This window comes from Melopsittacus undulatus, chromosome 8 (genome assembly GCF_012275295.1).
Source record: "Melopsittacus undulatus isolate bMelUnd1 chromosome 8, bMelUnd1.mat.Z, whole genome shotgun sequence".
Classification (NCBI taxonomy): domain Eukaryota; kingdom Metazoa; phylum Chordata; class Aves; order Psittaciformes; family Psittaculidae; genus Melopsittacus; species Melopsittacus undulatus.
Window position 1 is genome coordinate 15,749,088 of NC_047534.1, and position 20,524 is coordinate 15,769,611.

The 20,524-nt window shown below is 37.8% G+C and overlaps 1 protein-coding gene and 1 long non-coding RNA gene across 3 annotated transcripts in view; one reads left to right on the forward strand and one right to left on the reverse strand.

Moving 5' to 3' along the window:
- MRTFB (myocardin related transcription factor B) overlaps positions 1-17,318 on the reverse strand; it is a 79,972-nt gene extending 62,654 nt beyond the window's left edge. Inside the window, exons 1-2 of the mRNA XM_034065508.1 lie at positions 17,188-17,318; positions 14,103-14,147 (exon numbers count right to left, since the gene is read on the reverse strand). The gene's annotated coding sequence lies outside the window, so the exon portion shown is untranslated. The remainder of the gene's footprint in view (positions 1-14,102; positions 14,148-17,187) is intronic.
- A 56-nt stretch (positions 17,319-17,374) lies between these two features.
- Positions 17,375-20,524, forward strand: part of LOC115946756 (uncharacterized) — a 29,315-nt gene continuing 26,165 nt past the window's right edge. The window contains exons 1-2 of one of the 2 annotated variants that reach the window (XR_004080792.2): positions 17,375-17,754; positions 18,379-18,456. This is a non-coding gene — a long non-coding RNA (uncharacterized lncRNA). The remainder of the gene's footprint in view (positions 17,755-18,378; positions 18,457-20,524) is intronic. The other variant, XR_004080791.2, reaches the window with a different exon arrangement.

Consider the following 20,524-nt stretch of genomic DNA (forward strand, 5'->3'; position numbering starts at 1 on the left):
TCAGTGTGTCAGAAAACACTAAACACTAGAAGAAACACTTAAAAAGCTGAAGCAGTGCACACAGCAGGTTAGTGTGACAGGTGCCAATGAAGGTCATTTGCATTAAGCTATTGGACCTCCTTGTCAATGCGTAGAAATAATTTTGTATCTGAGGTAATGTGGCAAGTCACAATATGAGACTAACCTGGTAATTCCTCTTTCCATCTCATAAAGGCAAAAAACTGTGCTTTCCAAATGCAGCTGCCCTACCAAGTGTATAGATATGCCTGCAGCAAACTTCCTTTCTGATCTCCAAATTAGCTAAGTCCTAGTGATCAGACACTTGGAATGCTCAGTAACCTCCCTGTTTCCACAGAATCAAGCAGGACTGGGATATAAACATTCAAAATACGCAGAAACATTTAGCTCAATGAACAATACAGTAACTGTAAGCTAAGAGAGTCACTTCCCAGAGACAAGAAGTGGGATGAAATACCCGTTTCAAAGAGAGGAAAAGCTGCCGTGCTTCAAAAGGGTGACTCCTCTTGGCACGCTGCCTATCAGCAAGGGTGAGAAGAAAATTAACAAATAGTAGGGTTGGCTGCAGGAAATCCATCTCTAGTCAGTTCCTGGAGCAATACCAAATCTAGGTGTCTGCTACAAAGACAACAATGCTCTTTAGCCTAGTACGTAACGATTTCGCTGTAACCTCTAAGGTACAGCACTTTCTCTTTGGTAGACACTAGCACATATTGTACTTGCACAATTCTATATCAGCTCTGCTTACGTCCTATTACATGTCTGAGATCTTACTAAATACCTACACAAAAAGGTACTGTAATAGTTCTGAATACCTTTCTCTGCATGCCCGTACACAATTTCCATTCAAACTCTAAGGACTACTTGTATTTCATTACAATATTGAATGATAAATAAGAGTAATAAAAACCAGCTTTGAAAATACTTACAAAGTATCTAAAAAGCCATTTAAATCTGTTCCTCTAAATCACTAACCTGTCTTTTACACCAAGTCTCACATACTGGTGTTTTGAAAATAGTAGAGATGTAAAAACCAAAAAATAACCTTTTGCATGTAGTACCACAATTTTAACAACAACCTTACAGAAAAGTTGTTTTGTTTTTTAATTTTTCAGTTTCCTCAGGAGGTTTCAAACCCACTTACTGAACTACTATTTGGAACCATTAAGATGAATACATGGCCAAATACAAAGTGAACAAAATGGACAATATTTGCTATGAATAAGCATACAAATATGAATAAGCATAAGATTATCAGTAATTTAACTGGATATGTTAATCTAATTCATCTTTTACTTTCATAGTTTCACTGATTAGAGAAAATGTCTCAAATTAAGTCTGCCTCTGTTGCAAGAACAATGCTTATTCTGTTGAGACTTAGGCCCCTCATTTTGTGTATTCCACAGTGAATTAAAAGACCAAAAGGCATTTTTAATGAAAAAAAGTCTTGAAAATATCCAACCATTTCAGTATTGCACTTCACACAGTGTAGTGCTGTTCCTCTTCCCAAAGAGACATCATCACTGTTGACAACCCACCGCTGCTTGCAACTTTGGCAGTTAAGTTTCTTACACATCCTTTCTCATTAAAAATATTTTGGATATAGTATATGAACTTTGAAATGAATACTGACATTAAATTATTACACTGAAAGAGAAATCGCAATCCTACAGTTAAAATACAGTGTCGATATATTAATTAGTGAAGATAAATTATGTGGCAAAATACACAGCAAAGAGGATGTCAATTATACAGCTATTTTTACAAAGGTAATTAAACAAATGTAGAAAGAGATGAGAAACCTCAAGGCTGACTAACTGAGTAGTCATCTTGGATCATGCACTGTCAAAAAACTCACTGTTACTATTCATTTATTTGAAAACCAGTGTGCAGAACTGAAGTCCTGTCATGCTTCTCACCATCCCTGTAGCTGGAATGACATGCTCCTTAAAATGGCATAGAGTCAAGACTGGACTGAGATGTATTTCTGATAAATTCCCTCTCTTATTTAACATACTGAAATTAAATTTTTGTACTGTCTAGCTAAATGAGTACCTCTGAGCATAGACTAAAAGACCTCTGGAAACTCATTCAACACTTTCGCATATTTTGATAATAAAGCCTCACTGAGATTCTCTTTCCTAATTCTTAGCAGGAAATCTTTAAATCTTGGACCGATCAAAGTCTGAAAAGACATTATCTATACTGGCAAATGCCCATCAGAAACTAGGTAAAGTACAGAAATTAACTTCTGTCTGGACAGAGGAAAGGGATGAGTCAACAGAATCTTAGATGATACACTCCTTCCTGTACCATCTCCAGGCAAAAATAAAGGTGCTTCATTTGTAATGAGAGACATGGCCTAACTGCGAACTACTTATCAGGCAGAGTGTAGAGCTGTTATGAACAGAGACAGCCTTCCAAAGCTTCCTTAAAGCTTGTGGAAGTCAAAGCTTGTCCTGTTGCTCTGCAGGGACACATACAGGTGATTTAACTATTCTTTTTTTCACATTCCTGCCTTCTCAAAACTAACCTATTCAAATAACTTTTAGTAGAGTCTTCTGGACTTCACATAACCCTCCAGTGGAAGGAACAGAAACCAGAAGAATGTTGTGAAGTTAAGAGTTTAAATACTTTAAATTCTCTTAATAATGTTTTAAGTAGATACAAAAAATTATCTTCTGTGTTCACACTTTGTGGGCTTTGAAATGAGAATTAAGAATAGAATTTATCCAAGATGCAAAACTTCTTACAAATGTAAAGCGAGGCAAGGTTCAATACACATAATATTCAAGTCACTAAAATGAAACCAATCTCTTCAGATGAAAGTAATGTTTAAATTGGTTATTAATTATCTAAAACATTTCAAATCTACTGCCTTCCTTTAAGAAACTCTTCTGAAAACATCTTTGCAGCATGCACCAGAAGCAATACACAAATGGTCTGATGGACCAAACAAAAAAGCAGTTTAGGATTAGCTGCCTTAAAGATACTATGCAGTCAACAATCACCTTCTTGAAATAGGAGTATGAACTGCTCTGCTAGTCTACCATGTGAAAGGGAGATATGGTCATCCAGGTAGCTGTGCAAGCTATTAAAACCAAGTATCAAAACTAAGATCTATTAATCCATATGGATCACCCAGAATATCTTTTAATACACCTTCTACTGATGCAATGCTTGATAATTATATAACCCTACACTAGCTTAACTCAGAGTACTATTTGTAGCAGAAAGTTTATAAAGACTTAAGAAATAAGAAGCAAATAAATCTAGGCTCAACTTAGAAAATAAACACAAGGTCCTACACGTAATTCCTAAATATAGCAAGACAAAGAAACAAAGCAAAACAAAGAAACTGCACATTACTGGTGTGCAAACAAACAGTGCTTCTAGTTTCTCATCCTTACAGATCTCTACACATCTAAATTACATCTCCTTTTCCCAATAAAACATAAATGACATATGATTGCAGAAGCAACTTATTTGAACTCCAGTTAAAAAAAATCAAAATTTCTTAATATCTATTTTAATATGAAGCACACAGCAGCAGTGTTCAAATAATTGCAAGATCAACTCAGATTTACCTGCCAAAAAGCAAGTTCAGTTATTCGGGTCTATGACAGAACTTTGTGGAAGGAATTAGTTCGATAATGTGTTCTGTCATTTTTTATCACCAGTAAACATAACCAGTGTACCCAGCAGAATCTATTTCTGTAATTGAAGTTGGCAACATATAAAAAAATCAAAACACAAGTGTTCATTTTGGTATTATAAAAGCACTTGATAGCTGAAGTCTGGAGTAAGGGTCAAATATTTGTATTAGCACAACATACAATTGCTAAACATTATAGTATCATGTCCTAGAAGTGGGCATTTGGTAGGAAAAAAAAATTAAAATCTGCAGAGCTTTTTGCAAGAGGTGCTCTGACAGTTCACAAAATAATGAATTAGTTAATTTTAACAATACAGTGGATCTTCATCTTTAACAATTCCTTTACATGTTCAGAGTCCTTTCATCACCAAAATGCTGAACTATCTTAAAAATGAATGCTGGTAGAGAAGCTAAGGCATTTCAGAAGAGGTTAAATCTCCATGATTTCATTGTTTGCTTAGCTACTTTAAGATGTTCCCATTTATGACTAAGCTGCAGGTGCTATTCTGTTTATTTTAATGCCTGTAAACCAACCCCTTAACTTGAACAAAGCAAGGAAAGCACTAGGATTCAGACTGGAGAGGAAGGAACTGCAGGACTGTTTCCCGTTGAACATGCTACTTTCTAGCTTCCTTCATAAGCATGACTGGGCGTTACACAAGCATTTCCATAATATTATATTTCTTGATGATACATAGTTTGCTGCTTCTTATTTCTATACACTGTTACAGAGATCAGCAACATATTATTAAAATATTTGGTTTATCAAATACTGATACTTGACCTCTTAAAAAAATACAATCAGCTTCTACAGGACAGAATTTATTAGTCAGATTCAGCAATAAACTAAGTACATGAATTCAAAATAATGTGGCAGAAGTAGGGATTACCAGCAGCTCCATTTGAGGGGCTCTTGCAAATATCATGATGCTTATGTCTGAACTGCAATCCAGTGCACATGTGCAGATGATACTCAGTTCACCCCCTAATTCCAACCTTAGGACAATTTAGAAAATCTGTCTCACAAACCTTTTGCTGCATATTGGCTTCCACCAACACAGCTGCTTTCACATATTAAAACCGCTACAATAAGTTGAATTAGCACCCATGGAAACCAGTCAACTTGTTGCTCTTAACTTCTGAAACTAAGACTTGTAAAACATAACCCGCTAATGGACAAAAGAAAAGCTTGGAAGGTGCCCGATTAATGTTTAAAGAAAGACAAAAATCATCTTTCTCTACCTCTTAAGTGGCAGCTATTTGCCACGCATTCTTTATCTGATTTATGCTATGTGCATAAAGAGTTCATCTGGAACACTTTTCTGTTCTCTTCTTATTTATGATGTTACCACCCTGTAAAAAGCATGGCAGTGCATTATGATACGTATTTAACTGTCCCAAATGATTGAGTTTACCTTGCAAGTTACTATATGTATTTAATCTTCTCCTCTGTTCTATTTCATAGACTCATAGAAAAGTTAAGGGTTGGAAAGCACCTTAAGATGATCTAGTTCCAACTCCCCTGCCATGGGAAGGGACACCTCACACTAAACCATTATCACCCAAGGCTCTGTCCAAAGTGGCCGTGAACACCTCCAGGGATGCAGCATTCACAACCTCCCTGGTCAACCCATTCCAGTGCCTCAGACCCTTACAGTAAAGAACTTCTTCCTTATATCTAACCTAAACTTCCCCTGTTTAAGTTTGAACCCATTACCCCTTGTCCTATCACTACAGTTCCTAATGAAGAGTCCCTCTCCAACATCCCTATAGGCCCCCCTTCAGATACCGGCAGGCTTCTATGAGGTCTCCACTGCAGCCTTCTCTTCTCCAGGCTGAACAGCCCCAACTTTCTCAGCCTATCTTCATATGGGAGGTGCTCCAGTCCCCTGATCATCCTCTTGGCCCTACGCTGAACTTGAAAGAAAACAGAGGCCTAATAATAAAAATTTCACAAGTTCAAGGGGCCACCTCTTCTTCTCAACAATTCAGTTTACATTGGAGGATGTGACCCATTTTGAATAGCAACAGAAGTACCATTAAGGGCTCATTAAAATGGTTGTGGAAGTTCTAAGATTTTTTTTAATAGCGCTGCTGTCCTGCTTAGATAAAACCATTGGGTGAGCTACAACCGTAAGATTTAGTGCTCCCAAAGATAAATGACAGCTACATACATTAAACACATATATTCATTGCACACATGCTCATTCTTCTCAACTGAACAGAGGCAGTGACACAAACTTCCAGCAGTTCCTATGCTATTGTCAACTCTTCTATTCAACATATGTAAATTATTCTCCACTGTATTCATCATAATCCTGGAGCCAGAATGAGGTCAATATACTTCTCATTTCTGATAGCCAAAGCTGCTACTGAAACTGGGCAAGTATGTTTATTTACTCCTTTGTATTATGAACTTTATAAAGCATTTAAAATGGAAAAAGCACAGTTGTTTCCTCACTTGTATACCAGCTTTCATTTAGATTCATGGCTTGAGGACAACCTCTTCCCTCCTCAGTCTTCAGCTGATACTTTCTCCAAGTTTCACCTATTGACAGAGCAGGGTTAAAGAGCAGTTGCTACACCCTGCCTGTAAGCAAACAGAAATAGTGTCACATTGCATTTGGTTTGCAGTGAACTACTGCACAACTGTTCAAATCCCACATCATATTAAGCAGCCTAATTTTTTACACAATAGCGACAAAAGGTCAGAATGTGAATGCAATTACATCAGTTGTAATAGATATACTCCTTGCAGTATCTTCCCAAGAGTTAAAGTGAGGGGTTTTATAGTTCCAATAAGGATGCATACTAAAAAGATGCTAATTCCATGCATTTAAGGATATTTTCAAGTAGAAAAAAACCCCAAACCACAATCCTCCAGGCCCCAGCTTCCTAAACATTGCACATTAAGCACAAGGACATACCACAAATGAAGTATTATGACTTTAACATAAAAATAAATAAATTTTGTTAAAGACAAAATTTACAAAATCTTTACTAAAAAAAAGCCAAACTTTTACTTCTCAAATTGAGAACATTTCTTCCAACAAGGCCCATAATACTCTCTGTGAACAGAGTAAGACAACAGGAAGGAAGATCATTTACTGTTTTTTATAAACACAGAACCAAGATTATAACTGATCAAACTTAATCCCCAGATCAACACCCATATTCTAAAATAACCAGAAAAAATGTTATTAGTATGATGCCTGAAAACTCTAATGTTCAAAACAGTTTAATGCTATAATCCACAGTCCATGCCCTCAGTGCTTAAAGAACCAATTTCTCACGATCTCCAAAGCTAAAATGAACTCAAATTCCATTTTCTTTACTGAAATTAGCTAAAGACTAACAGAGCAGAAATTCCGAGTCAGGAGAGTTTATGTTGCCTAAGGCCACTTTCAAAGAAGTCTTATCTCTCCAACTATTGTGTGTTCCAATACTTCATTCCCCACAAAGATGCTTGTTTAAAAATAAATAAATAAATGGATAGATGTTGACCATGAATTTGTTTACAGTACATTTCTGTACCAGTTACTAAATGTAACAGCTGTAACACATGTAAATTCTGTATTTCTCAGGATTTTCTCATACTACAACTTGAAGTAGAAAAAAAAATTATACCTTTCCCTTAAAAAACAATCATAATTCTCATCTCCCTCAGTTATAAAGGAGAAAGTCCTCTGTTTATGCAGAAATGGTGGTAACTATAAATAAGCTGATCAAGAAACAAACACAATGACCTTCAGGAATAGTTATCATGAAGAACCACTCAGCAAAAAGTTAAGCAACACAGAAAAAAGGCTTCCTCTATTTAAAGACAGATATTTCACATTTAGACCTAAAGGTGAGAATGCCTGACTGCAACAGATTATTTCCTTCACTCAGTTTAGACTTAATTACTCCCAAGGATCATCTTAAAGGAAAATAGTATTTAGCAATTTATGATGAAAGTAGTAACACAAAGGATCAAATTAGAGTGAGTGTAAAAAAGAGACAGTCTGTACCCACCCCTCAATTTGAAGAATGGGCTATTTCTGAATTAACAAGGAAACACCATTGCTGAAGTCTGCTGTATTAATAAAACACTACCTTATTAATACAGAACTTAAACATCTCTAACTAAAGCTTATTCCTTAATTCAACATGGAACACATGCCCCACTAGTGTATCATCTTCCAATTATTACAAAAATTAAACTGTAGTTACTAACTAGGGGCAGGGGCACAGTGACTAAATACAGGGCATTCCCATTAGACCCACCAAGCCCACTGCTAGATGTGCTGGCTGACCAAATCACCAGGTCTTGGTTGATTTTCACCACCTCATTTCCAGTTAGGCTGATCCTGTCCTCACTGTGTGGTTGGCTGTTGGCATGGGTGCTCCTTACCCACAGGGTGCTCCATCAGCTGAATGAATCTGAGCAGAGCTACCTTGGCTGACATGGCTAACATCAACTCAAATGGTTGAGGAGAACAAACCCAAGCAGGCAAAAAGCTTTGGTAGGGGTAGAATGGAGAAGCTGAACCAAAGGACAAAGAGTATCACCTTTATTATGTTTCAGTAAATTATGTGGCTGAATAGTTCTCTTTCCTCAGCTGAAAATGTACTTCAAATGTGGAGTAAATTTCATGAGCTTCAGTAAACCAAAAGAATCCTTAAAATACAGGCTGAAATATTTTTAATGAATTTTCCTAATATTCTTCTGCACAATGCTAATGGAAAAGCTCTTACTGAACATTTCATAAACATATCAAGACTAGAGTAACAGTCAATTTACAAGCTCACGAGCCTAAAAACACTTCAAGCCATAATTTCTCTCGCACATAATAATTTTATTTATGTACTAGGCATTTTTGGTCTTAAGCAGCATACATACCTGCTTTTGTATTCCTTCTGATGTGTAAGACACTGCCGTCATTTAACAGTCAAACATAATTTCTTGGGGTTAAATATGTTTCAAAACACTTAGGTTAGACACATTTACTAACACTCAATGTATTTAGCCACGAATAAATCAGTAAAAAAAGGCTGAAAATTTGACACAATACTGTTCTTTCCTCAAAGATGTACTTCTGTTTTGTGGGTTTTTTTTAAGAGCACAAAACACATTTTTTAGAAAAAATACGAAACAAAACAAAAAAAAAGCCTACCAAAAAACCACAGCAAACCAAAAACAACCACCACAAAAACAAATACCAACAAAATACTACAAAGTTTTATTAGCAACCCTGTTGGAAAACTACTAATAATGTGATGAAAACAAGGTATTCATTAGACATTATCTGGTCAGACAGAATTAGTACAGCCCAGGTTTCTCTTTTGCTCTTGGCGTATTTTCATTATTTCTTCTCTGGCATTGGGTCTTATAATTTCACTACTTGCTTTCCCTCTCAATTCCTCTTCCTGAATGTTCTAATTTTTTAACCTCCATTTATCACTGAAACACTTTTCATCTCAACTTCTACCCTACTTCTCAAAAATGCTCTGTATACCATCCGTCCTTAATATATCCTCTTCTCTCGACAACATTCCTCAGCCAGTCAGCATAAGGCTTGGTTTAGGCTTCCAAAAACCTACCTACAGACAGATCATAGAATTATAGAATAGTTAGGGTTGGAAAAGACCTTAAGATCATCTAGTTCCAACTCCCCTGCCATGGGCAGGGTCACCTCACACTAAACCATGTCACTCAAGGCTTCATCCAACCTGGTCTTGAACACTGCCAGGGATGAAGCATTCACTACCTCCCTGGGCAACCCATTCCAGTGCTTCACCACCCTAACAGTAAAGAATTTCTTTCTTATATCCAGTCTAAAACTCTGCTGTTTAAGTTTCAACCCATTACCCCTTGTCCTATCACTACAGTCCCTAATGAATAGTCCCTCACCAGCATCCCTGTAGGCCCCCTTCAGATATTGGAAGGACCTGGTCAAAGAGCAGTCAAATGGTAAAACTGGCAGAACAGAGGAAGGATGGAACATATGGCAGAAGAAAGAGTGAGCCATTAACCACTCAAACTGGATCTATCACAGCAAGAGCAGTTTGCCTCACCATGCTGATCTGATTCCAGAAGAAATCACCAGTTCTACTGGTGGTTAAAATTGTCTACAGATGTAGATGTAGACTGAGTTATTTAAAGCTCGATTCACGTTGAAGATTTATAATTCCTATAGCCATAAAGATGGTTTACATTTTGCAGAAACTGATAGCATTTAAAACCTTTATCTTACACCAAGCACAAGGATGTGAATACTGCTGTATTGTTTGACATTAATATAAACAAACATTACTGTATATAATCCATATGACTGTATAATAAGTAATAACTCTTTGAAATTGTTTACTGGAAACACAATGAGTTAGTTCTTCACTTATAAACCAGGTATTAAAACCCTTCTGCTTTTGAGAAACTCCAAATCAAAATACAGTGCTGAATACATTAATTAGAAAATGGTGAGGTTTTCAGTCACTCCTGTAGCTTCACACACAGTTTTATGATGATGATATGATTATTCTCAATATTTACCTAAACTGTATAAGCCAAACTACAGAAATACTGGAATTTTTTAAAGAAATAACTACAAGTCCCAAACAAACAACCTGTTAATTGACCACCCTTTGCTTTTGGAGCAATTCCTCAGCATTCAGGGATAGCAGGTAGTATCAGCACTTCCATGCTTGCAGTGTATTTAAGTTTTGGATTTCTTACCAGAAGAAAAGGTAGAGGTTTGCAAAGACACATTAATCAGCACAAGCTCATCTACTCCTCTTAAGTACAAGCATTCAATTCTGCAATTTTACTTAAGCCCCCGCCCTCCCTGAACTTTATAACAGTGGAAAAACTTAAAGAGTACTGATGTGCAAACACACCTCTTCATTGAGAATTTTGCATTCAATGTCATAGCCAGTGCTGCTGCACAGAAACACTCAACCAATGAGAGTCCGAATTTATCTGTGTTCAGAACATTCCTACTAAAGAAATGTACAACCGTTTATTTCCTCCTGTTGGATGTAAAGCAAGCACAACCATAACCATGAGAGGAAAATATGTGAACAAGCATACTGCCATCCAAACCCAATACTTCATTGATCTGAATTAACAGCAAATCTGACACATCACTATTAAACGGTGTCAAGAGCTGATTTAAGATCTTAAAAATTATTTCGTAATTCAGATAGTTCACAAGGCTTTAACAAAACCCTTATAAAAATACTAGCTGTATTTATATATATAATTATATATATATATAAATGTACTAAGTATATTTATAAAGAACACAGCTGCACAAAAAGTACAGCTTACACACTGAAAATCATTAGCAAAACGCTAAGGCATTTCCTTTGGTTACCTGTCTTGAGTTGTATTTTCCACTGAAAGATTTATTTTTTAAATGGTATTTTTAAAAGAGAAAATCCTAAAAAGTTAATGTATCAAGTAACAGTAACAATGAAAAAAAATAAATGCTCCAAAATATTTGAGAGATTTATTAGTCCATTCAAACCTCCTAAAATAATACAAAAAGGGAATGCCTCAGACCAAGTCCAATTAACATAAAGATCCCATTAATTTCTGTATAGTGATCTCAGTATATTCAGCAAGCTCCACTTTTGAAGGACCCACATTCCGAGGCCCTTGTCTGCTCAGTTACCACCAAGGAGAGATTACAGAAGCACCAACACACTTTGATTTCACACTTTCGAAAGACACTTACAAGAACAACACCACGCTGAGGAAGATGGCTCATTCACAACATACAAAATACTGGTAGCACATACTACTTACACAATGTTTTAAAACACAAAATGAGGTAATGGTGACATCATGTGTTGTCTCACATAACATTTAAGTATAAACACTTACTAAAACCATAACTCACAATTTACACTGAAAATCTGTCAGTGTGAAAGTGACATTCATACACAGATTTCTTTGCTTGTGTTAAGTCACAACTATTACTTTCCTGAAGCTTTACTAACACATGGTTCTAAATTCTGAAAAGCTTTAAGCATGTGTTCCACTTTCTGCAACCCAGTCAGTCTCATAAACACATGCTTAAAGCTTCTCTGGATGACACTTTACCAAACAATACATTCTCATTTTCAAAAAAGGGGAACAAAATTAGGAATTGAGGCTGCACTGTAATTACAGAGAACAGCAGTAGCTCACATTCTATGCTTCTATTTTATTTTGCTTTTGTATAGGAAATACTTAGAAACTTACCACTTCGTGATATACAAGAACCATTTATGGGTATTAACTGGACTTTACTGGAACATGCTAACTTGACTTCTATTAACGAGTTTCTCTGCTAAATTTTTATGAGCTATTTATTTTTACATTTCTAATAAAGAATTACTGGCAAACTAATTTTCATGTCTCTAGAGTCTGTAATCAAGTTTTCAGCAAACTGCTCCCCAGCATTCCAACAGACTTCTGACATTAGAAACAAAAAGTGGAAATAAAAATATAATTGTCCATCCTTTTCAGAGACATAAATTTGGGCCTCTCATAAATTCACAGTTGGAGAAGGGTAGAAACCCAGTGGGTTTTGTCCTTATTTTTAGCGTTTTTGTTCATTTGTATTTCACTAGTCAGTGTGAAGATCAAAACTGAGCTTAACCATGATTTCTCTCTCACTTTGTTGTTTTTGGCCTTATGCCCAGGTTTAAGCCAGTTTTCAAACATTTAATTAATGGCTTTAGCCAAGTACCCTAACATGAAACTTTAAAATACTGTCTACTGAGTCAACAATCATAGAGATTCAGTTTATTGCACAAGTGCAAACCCGTTACATTAACATCTGGATTTAATAACAGTAATCCGAACACTTTAATAAACTCTGTAATGTGCATTTGCTTTGGAGTTTCATGATATGGAAGATTTTTGTGTCTGTGGCTCCAACAAAGCCTCAACAACCTCGAAGAGTAGTTTTTCAGCAGCTGTCAATCTTCAACGCAGAACAAAAGTTTGAAAAAGTTTTATTCCATAATAAATATAATGCAGTTTAGGCTCTTGAACTTCAGGTGATAAAAATTCTGAAGAAACAATGGCAGCAATATTGGTTCCCTGTGCTCAACACAACACAGAATAATCTCATTTAAAGAAGCAAACATGAAACATTCAAGTCATGTCAAGTGTGAACAGGCTTGATTTCAGTTGTGGATCTCTTTTTTTAGGCATGCTGCTAAAAAAGTAACAGCTATATTCACAGTAAGAAACAAAGGTTGCAGATTTACTAAGCAGGGACATGAAATGAACTGGTTTGCCAAGTCTAATCAAACCAGCTCTTCTTTATGTAGCCTGAATGCAATCCTAAAGCACACTTTACCTTCAGGTTAAAGGAAGCTCCCGTCTTTAAGTGTTTCCAGCTGCTAATTTTTTGCCTACCCCTACAGTTCTGGGCTTCACTGGAATACATCTATGCTCCAGATACATCCCAACTTCTGTGGAAATCCAGGAAGTTTTGTACATCTTGCTGTTCCTCCCTTCTCTGGAGCAGTTAGCCATGGAAGTTGTGTGCACTGTTTTTTTTTTTCTGTAGAGGTGGAGCCAGTGCTCTAGTTCACCTTAGAGGGGACTCAGTAAAAATTATCAAGGAGGCATTAAGCTTGATGCTCTGTCTTGGTTATTCTGAAATAAATCAACCCCTTAACCCCAACAAAGCCCTTCTTCCCCATAGAAAAGATGATGAGGGAGGGAGTAGGATTACACTTTTCACCATTTAGGTACCAACTAAACGTGAGAGGCACACAGTTCCAGAAATGAGAATGTTTTAGTTGACATAACCCAAGTTCCTTATTTTACTAAGCTGCTTGGGTCCCTTCCTAATACCTACTGAAACAGAATTCTGTCAGCAGTCATTAAACATTCTTCATTACGTCCTTCAAGAAGGAAGTTTCCTCATTATACCTAGATTTATTTAATCAAAACACATTGGGTCTGGTGAACTTTGGAAGTGCTGTGACATGCTCTGGTGCTATGCTGGTACTAGCCTGAATCAAAAATCAACAAAATGCTATACAGGCCAAAGTTTTACCTACCAATACAAAAAATATTAGCATTTGGAAAAAGTCTTAACATAATTTGTAAAGGTTTGCAAGCATTACAGTCCTTTTAAAATGAGAAAATATAATTTAATCAACATAAGACTTATTTAATAAGTCAAAATTCTAAGAGGTGATTAAAAACAACTCATCAAATGGCAAACCAAAAACATCACAATAACTTACTCTTAGCTAATGTAACACAGGTAGTACAGATATCCAAATTCCTGTTTGCATGAGAACGTATTTTCTGGAAAACCTTCAATTTTAACAGGATTATATACCCAGCACAACTTAAAGTGAGACTGCTCACTGTAAGTAGTGGCTTTATAAAAAAACCCTGTAACTATAAAGTTTTAGTGTAATATACAGCACTTACCTCGTATCTCTAGCCTCCTTCTGCAGTGTCTGTTTCAGCACATTTCTGGTCAATTGGAAAGTAAAGACAGGAAAAACAAAAATCACAAAAATGTCTCAAGAATTCCTTATTTTAAAAGTTGCAAACTGTATTCCACTTATGAAATTTAAACTTTAAGAATACAAGTTGCTCTTTCTAATTTTTTTCAGTATTGCGGATGTTAAAGTATTGTACTAGGTCAAAAAACTTAAACTAATTTCAAGGTAATTTTTAGCACCTTTTGTATTACTACTCAAATTCTAACACACTAATTATTTGTCTTTCCAATTACCTCTGGGAAGAACAAGTGCTCTTTTTAATTCAGCTGCAATATACAAGACCAGTCTTAGCTCCTTCAAGTCCCATTCATTAGAGCTGGAATGTCTTTACACTTGGAAGTTAAAGCACCAATTATATCTACGCACTATGAAGTCATTTCATAACAGAAATATATATTAGCTTTCTACAGATTCCAATACAAAGGAACCTCTCTAACGAAAAAGGAAAATGTCCATAACCACATTTTGGCTTTATGTTATGACAACAACTGATGTTTGTTCTGTCATCAACATTTCATTTATGTTTTAGAGCATGTGTGCACGTATATGTATCTACAGAAACATATGATTTTGTCAATGCAAACCTTCTGCACACCAAATTCAGAAAAGTTTAAAAAAAATCAGTTATCTTTAAGGTTGGTATCTATTACATGCTGTTTCATAAAACATTAATGAGGTTTTCCAGTTTGAGCTTGGTTGTTGGCCAAAGAGGTCCCATACATTGCTCAGCCACGCAATGTTGCTTTTGTTCCAAGATGAATCCTAACAAGCAGAGGGTTTTCTTCATCTAAAAGTTTGCATGGCCAAAGGCTGAGGCTGCTGTGATGGTTTCTGTATGTATCAGTGGAAGAGGTTAAAACCTAAACATGTAAAAAAACAATCCAAAACCCAAGAGGAAGAGGTTCCAAGACCAAAAACGCACACCAAAAGGCCTGAAAAAATAAATGGCCTGCAATAAAAGGTATTGCCTCTTCCTTCCAATACTTATCTAAACACTTTAAAAAAACAAGAAAACCCTCAAACCCATAATTAAGTATACTTCCTATTCAATATCATATTAATCCATAATTTCATCAATTATCTTGTTTGATTTCTAGGCTAACAAGGAAGGGCTACAATTCATTGAATATTTTACACATAAACCCCCTGAATTTGTTTGAATATCTGTATATTAAGCTCCACCTTTCAACTTTGTTTATAATAGTAACTCATTCAACAGAAGCCTGTAAATCAAAAAAAGTAAATATTAAGGCGATTTTTAAGTTACTGTATGACTGCTCTTAAAAATTCCCCTGTATCAAGGTCAGTGCTGCACATTTCTCCAAATACAGCCAAACTGACAAAGTCGCTCTGCACTTCCAAACATACTAAGGACTTTCAGCTTCCACATGCTTTTATTTTCTTTATAACTGGTGTGATTACCACACAGAACTCTGTCGTACTTTGAATGTAAGTTTATACCACAAAAATAATAATTTGCCCTAACTAATTACATAGGAAAAAAAACCTCAGGAAGGAACTAGATAAAATGTCAAACATTAAGAAAATAATCTCATGAAATGCCAGCTGCACCTTTGTTGAAGGCTTTAAAACATCAATTAATTCAAAACCTGGGCATTTTTCCATCATGAAGGGAAAGATATAGTGTGTTTAAGAAATGCAATTGCCTTCCCGTAAACAAGAACTTTAGAACATGCTGTATTCAGAATGGTGTAAGCTGAGTTTTTCTTAAAAGGTGATTGATGGTAAATTTTTTGGACTTATTGATAACCATGAGATTTCATGGTGCTGCCTATATGATATGCATGAAAAGGTAGATTTTTGATGCTTACTTCATGATTAAATTTGTTTGTTTTTAATCCTGTAGCTTCTATTTCAGCTACACTGCATACTGCAGCCATAAAGTCCCAGTATTACCTCTCTGGACTGCACTGAGACAGCGTTAACAGCAGTTTTCTACACTGCATACCTAGAAACCAGTACAAAACCCATACAAACGGAATGAAGGCAAATGTATTTGCTGGCACAAAGGAAAGGCACTGCAGCACAGCTCTTTGCCATGCTATCTCCACTCCAAAGAGCGTCTCTCACACGTGTCGATTTAAGTGCACCTGAGACATCTGCGCATACGACTACTGCAGACGCACACTGGTTACTTTCCAGCCAAGCGCCATCTAAAATCTCTGTATTTCATAGGTAACAAACCAAACTCTTTAACAGCCTGGTAAAAGGGCATCTGCTCTTTTAACCGGTAAGGGAACACACTCTATGGTTGTGTGATGTGGGTCACCAAGGCCAGCGGTCTCGACTTCACTACTTTGAAAAGGAAAAAGCTTTCATTTCAATGCACCTATTTTTAAGGCCAGGACCTGCAGTTATACCTTTTTAATCGCAGTCCCCGTACCTCTCCCAGCATTTTGTGTGCCTTACTGAATTGTTATTAATAATAATAATTATAATTAATAATAAATCTGCGGCCGTAGTGCAACACAAGACAAGTCTGTCAGCGTGGTCTCGGCAGAAGCCGGGTCAGGCAGATCTCCGAACGCGATGCGAGAGGTTGCGGGACCACAGGGGCAGCTCCGCGAAGCGGCCCGTCTAAGGGGACGCGGCCGCGCTTAGCCCTGTCCCCAGGATCGGGCCCTGTGGGGACCCTGCCCTTCCCCGCTCCTGCAGCGAGGGGCTGGCGCCGAGCCAGGGTGGCGAGGCGCGATCCCACACGCCTCAGCCTCCTTAAGATGGCTGTGGCAGCGCGCACGGCGGCCACTCGCGGGCGGTGCCGGCCCGCAGACCACCACAGGCCCAGCGGGTACCGCTGTCTCCAGGGGGCCGCTCGCCGCCCTCTGGCCCCTCTGAGGCGGCGGCCCCGCGGCCACCCCTCCAGTCACGTGACGAGGCTCCCCCCTCACCCCCCGCATGGACGATCGCGGCCGAGCAGCGGCGGCACCGTCCACCCGCACCCTGCCCCTGCCGCTCCCGCCCGGTCTCTCCCGCTCTTTCTGCCTCACCGTCCCCCGCCGCCGCCGCCGCCGCGGACATGTCCTCTCGCGAGCTCTGCGGCCGGGACCGCCCTCTGGGGGGGTGGCGGGGTGCGCGCCCCGGCGGTTGGCCCGCGGGCGGGGGCGGGGAGGCAGCGTGCGCGGGCGCTCTGCGGCTGCCTCACACGTGTGGGAGGCGCGGGCGGGGCGGTTACATCCGGGTATTAGCGCCCTCGTAGCTGAAGGGGGGTTCTTGTGCTTGGTTGTTCTGTGGGGTTGGGGGGGTTTCTGCTCACGGCTGAGGTAACCCGCCCCGTCGTGCCCTACCGCCGTTCCTCGCTGTGTTCCTCTAGGCGCAGGCGGTGACCGCCGCCCGCTGTCAGATACCTTCTCTGAGCGCACCTGGCCGGTAGCCGTGCCGGGCTAAGCCTGCTGCTCGGCCTGGCCCAGCCCCGCGCTAGGCGGAATTTTGGAGGTGAGGCCGGGGGGGCTTCCACGGAGCTCTCCTTCAGGTGCTGCCGTCGCAGGAGTTGGAAATTCGAGGCAAAACTCAGAGTATGGCTTCAAACGTCCGCCGTGCAAACACACCTAAGCAAGGTGGGACTCGTAACTCGTGTTTTCCCTTCAGGCTTAGCTATAAACGTTTGAGGTGACTGAACTTGATCAAACATCAAAACAACCAGGAGGAAACGCCCCCATGCTTTAGAAGAGGTTTTGGAAGCCTGGTGATGTACGCTTGAGAATGTGCAATAGAAAAAATATGCATATATTCTGCAAGCAGAATGTGATCACACACGCACACAGTAATTTCTTGCACGTATTGTGCAACATGGAACTCACAGGGCTGAATATTCTACTATCGAATGGCCTAATAACTGAGCTAGTTGTATGCTGTATGTACACTGCATCAGGCCCATTATTATTAACACATACATGCATTAAGAAAAGTCAGGTTTTAGTTTCTTACAGTTTTAAGATGATAAGTGACATTTTGATATGCTTCATTACAGAATAATAACACCGAATTACTTGTTCAAATTACTGAGAGGAATTAGAAGGATTATTACTTGTTTTGCATTTTAAAACAGTGCATATCTCTTACATTCCTTTAAATTAGTTAGCTAATCAGATTTTATCTCATTTGAGAAAAAAACCCAGCAATGACCCAGAAATTTAGCAATGAACTGTAAAGTTATGATGAAAACCTGTAATTTATTCCAGATTTACTTCTGTCACCCTTCAAATGAAACAGGTCAGTTGAGAGGCTGCTATAAAAACCAGAAATGTGAGCACCTACAAGTAAGTACTTCATGTATAGCTTCATGAATAATCAAATTAGGACTACAAAACAGTTAAGGTTAAGTTGAATAAAACCAATGTATATCTGAAATTTCAGATTTCCAAGAAAATGGAACAAAGCTGTCTAATGGCTCAGAGGTTAAAATTTTGCTCCTGCTTTGCCATTATGTTATTCGGAGGAGGTTCTGAAACTTTTGAAGCTAAAACAGAGAAATGATAACCATACAAATTCAATGGATGTTTATTGTGGCCGAGCATCATTGTATCAGACTGAGAGAAATGACACTCTAAGTTCAGGGAAAATTATTACATGAGACTAAACAGCTATTGCTGTTAACCAGCAGGAAGAGTTGCACTTATCAGAGAAGTAGGTGAGACTCATTCAGTTAACAAGAACTGGGCAGTAGAACAAGTATTGGAATACCTTTAGTTCAAGGCCTTTTTGCATGGACAAATGCTTTTAATGTGATCAGAAGTCTGTAGAGCTTGATTAAAGATGTTTCTAGACTTATTCAGCAATATTTGTGTTCCACACAAACCAGGGATTCAACTGAACATAGCTACATGTCTAATTTTCACATTTATTCCCTAAGAACAAATCAAGCAGGCTTCGCCAGGTCTTCCCAATGTCCATGCCTAGAGCACTTATATTCTCCTTCAAAACCACTAAATAGTTGATGCTGCTCTCTCCTATGAAGTTTTCCAATTTTTAAATCTTTTGTGAGTAAGAGGTTTATATAGCAAGTTTTAGGAAAACTAATAATTAAACAAGAAAAAATCCTCACCTACAAATTCAGTAGTGCACACAAAACTGACAGTAACTGGGGGGATTTATAATGTAAATTCTAGCAAAGACTTTTTGGTGTGAATGGTTCTGAAGATGGGATGTCAGATAATTATGCCAAAGAAATTGTTATAGCTTCTTTTCTCCTTCAAGTATACTGACTAACAGGAATATGTGCTGTATTAATCTTTTGGAATGGTTTCTATTCAAAAAGAACTATCTGTTTTCTGTTTTCCTGAAAACGCAAGACATTCCTTTGCTACAGAGGGATTATGTTGACAAAGTTCAGTTTGCTTTTTCACCTTATTTTTTTGTTTTAAGTTAGCCAACACATTTAAATGCAGAAACATAAAAAGATTTGCTGTGATTTCCGGTGATAGTAACATGTAAACCATATTTCTATCTTGTTTTTAAGAATTGAAGTTACATAGTTATTGCAGAAATGCAGATTACCGCTTTACAGTGTGTAGAGAATATGGGGAAGCAAGAACATTGTACAAGAGGTGTGAAGTCTCTTCAATGTCACAGTGATGTTTAGGTAATTCTGGTGATTTCAACTGCTGCACGCATTAAGGCATTGCCAATTAATTGATATAAAAGGGTATAAGTGTGGCTCATCTTATGGAATACTTTGGAAGGAATAAGTTTTTTTCTGGGTTTCTAGTATTCTGTAGTATCAGTGGCAAAGGTGTGTGAAAAGTTTGACATTAAACACAGTTGAGACTCATGTCTTGAAGGTATTTGTGCTTTCTAAAGCGACATGGTCATACCAGCCAGTGGAAAGGAAGACATGTTTAAAGCAGCAAGTAACTACTTGAAAACAGTTTCTCCCATAAAATCACTCTACAGAGGTTGTACCAGCTTGACACAATAGTTCTTGTCTTTTAAGCACCACCTTTCCTGTCTCGGGCATGGAAGTGTATAACACTTCCTCCTTAGTACTGAAAAGCTCAGTTAGAGCACTCAGCATTTGCCTCCAAAAAAAACAGTGAACTCCATGTTCCCTTTCTTGTAGTGGAAGTAAGCATAACACAATGACATGATATCAATATTTTAATGTCCAAATTAATTCACAACTAAAAATACTTGTTGTGATTTATAACAAATATATCTTTAATTATGCCATTGTAAGCTGTGTATTTGAGGGCGGGATTGTTTATTTAATGAAATTACACCAAATTTTATTTTAGAAGTTACTCAGAAACTACAAATGCTCTTCAGTTTTAGTAAAGTTTTTATATAAAGAATTTGATGGTTCTAGAGATTTAAACAGTGGTTTCAGAT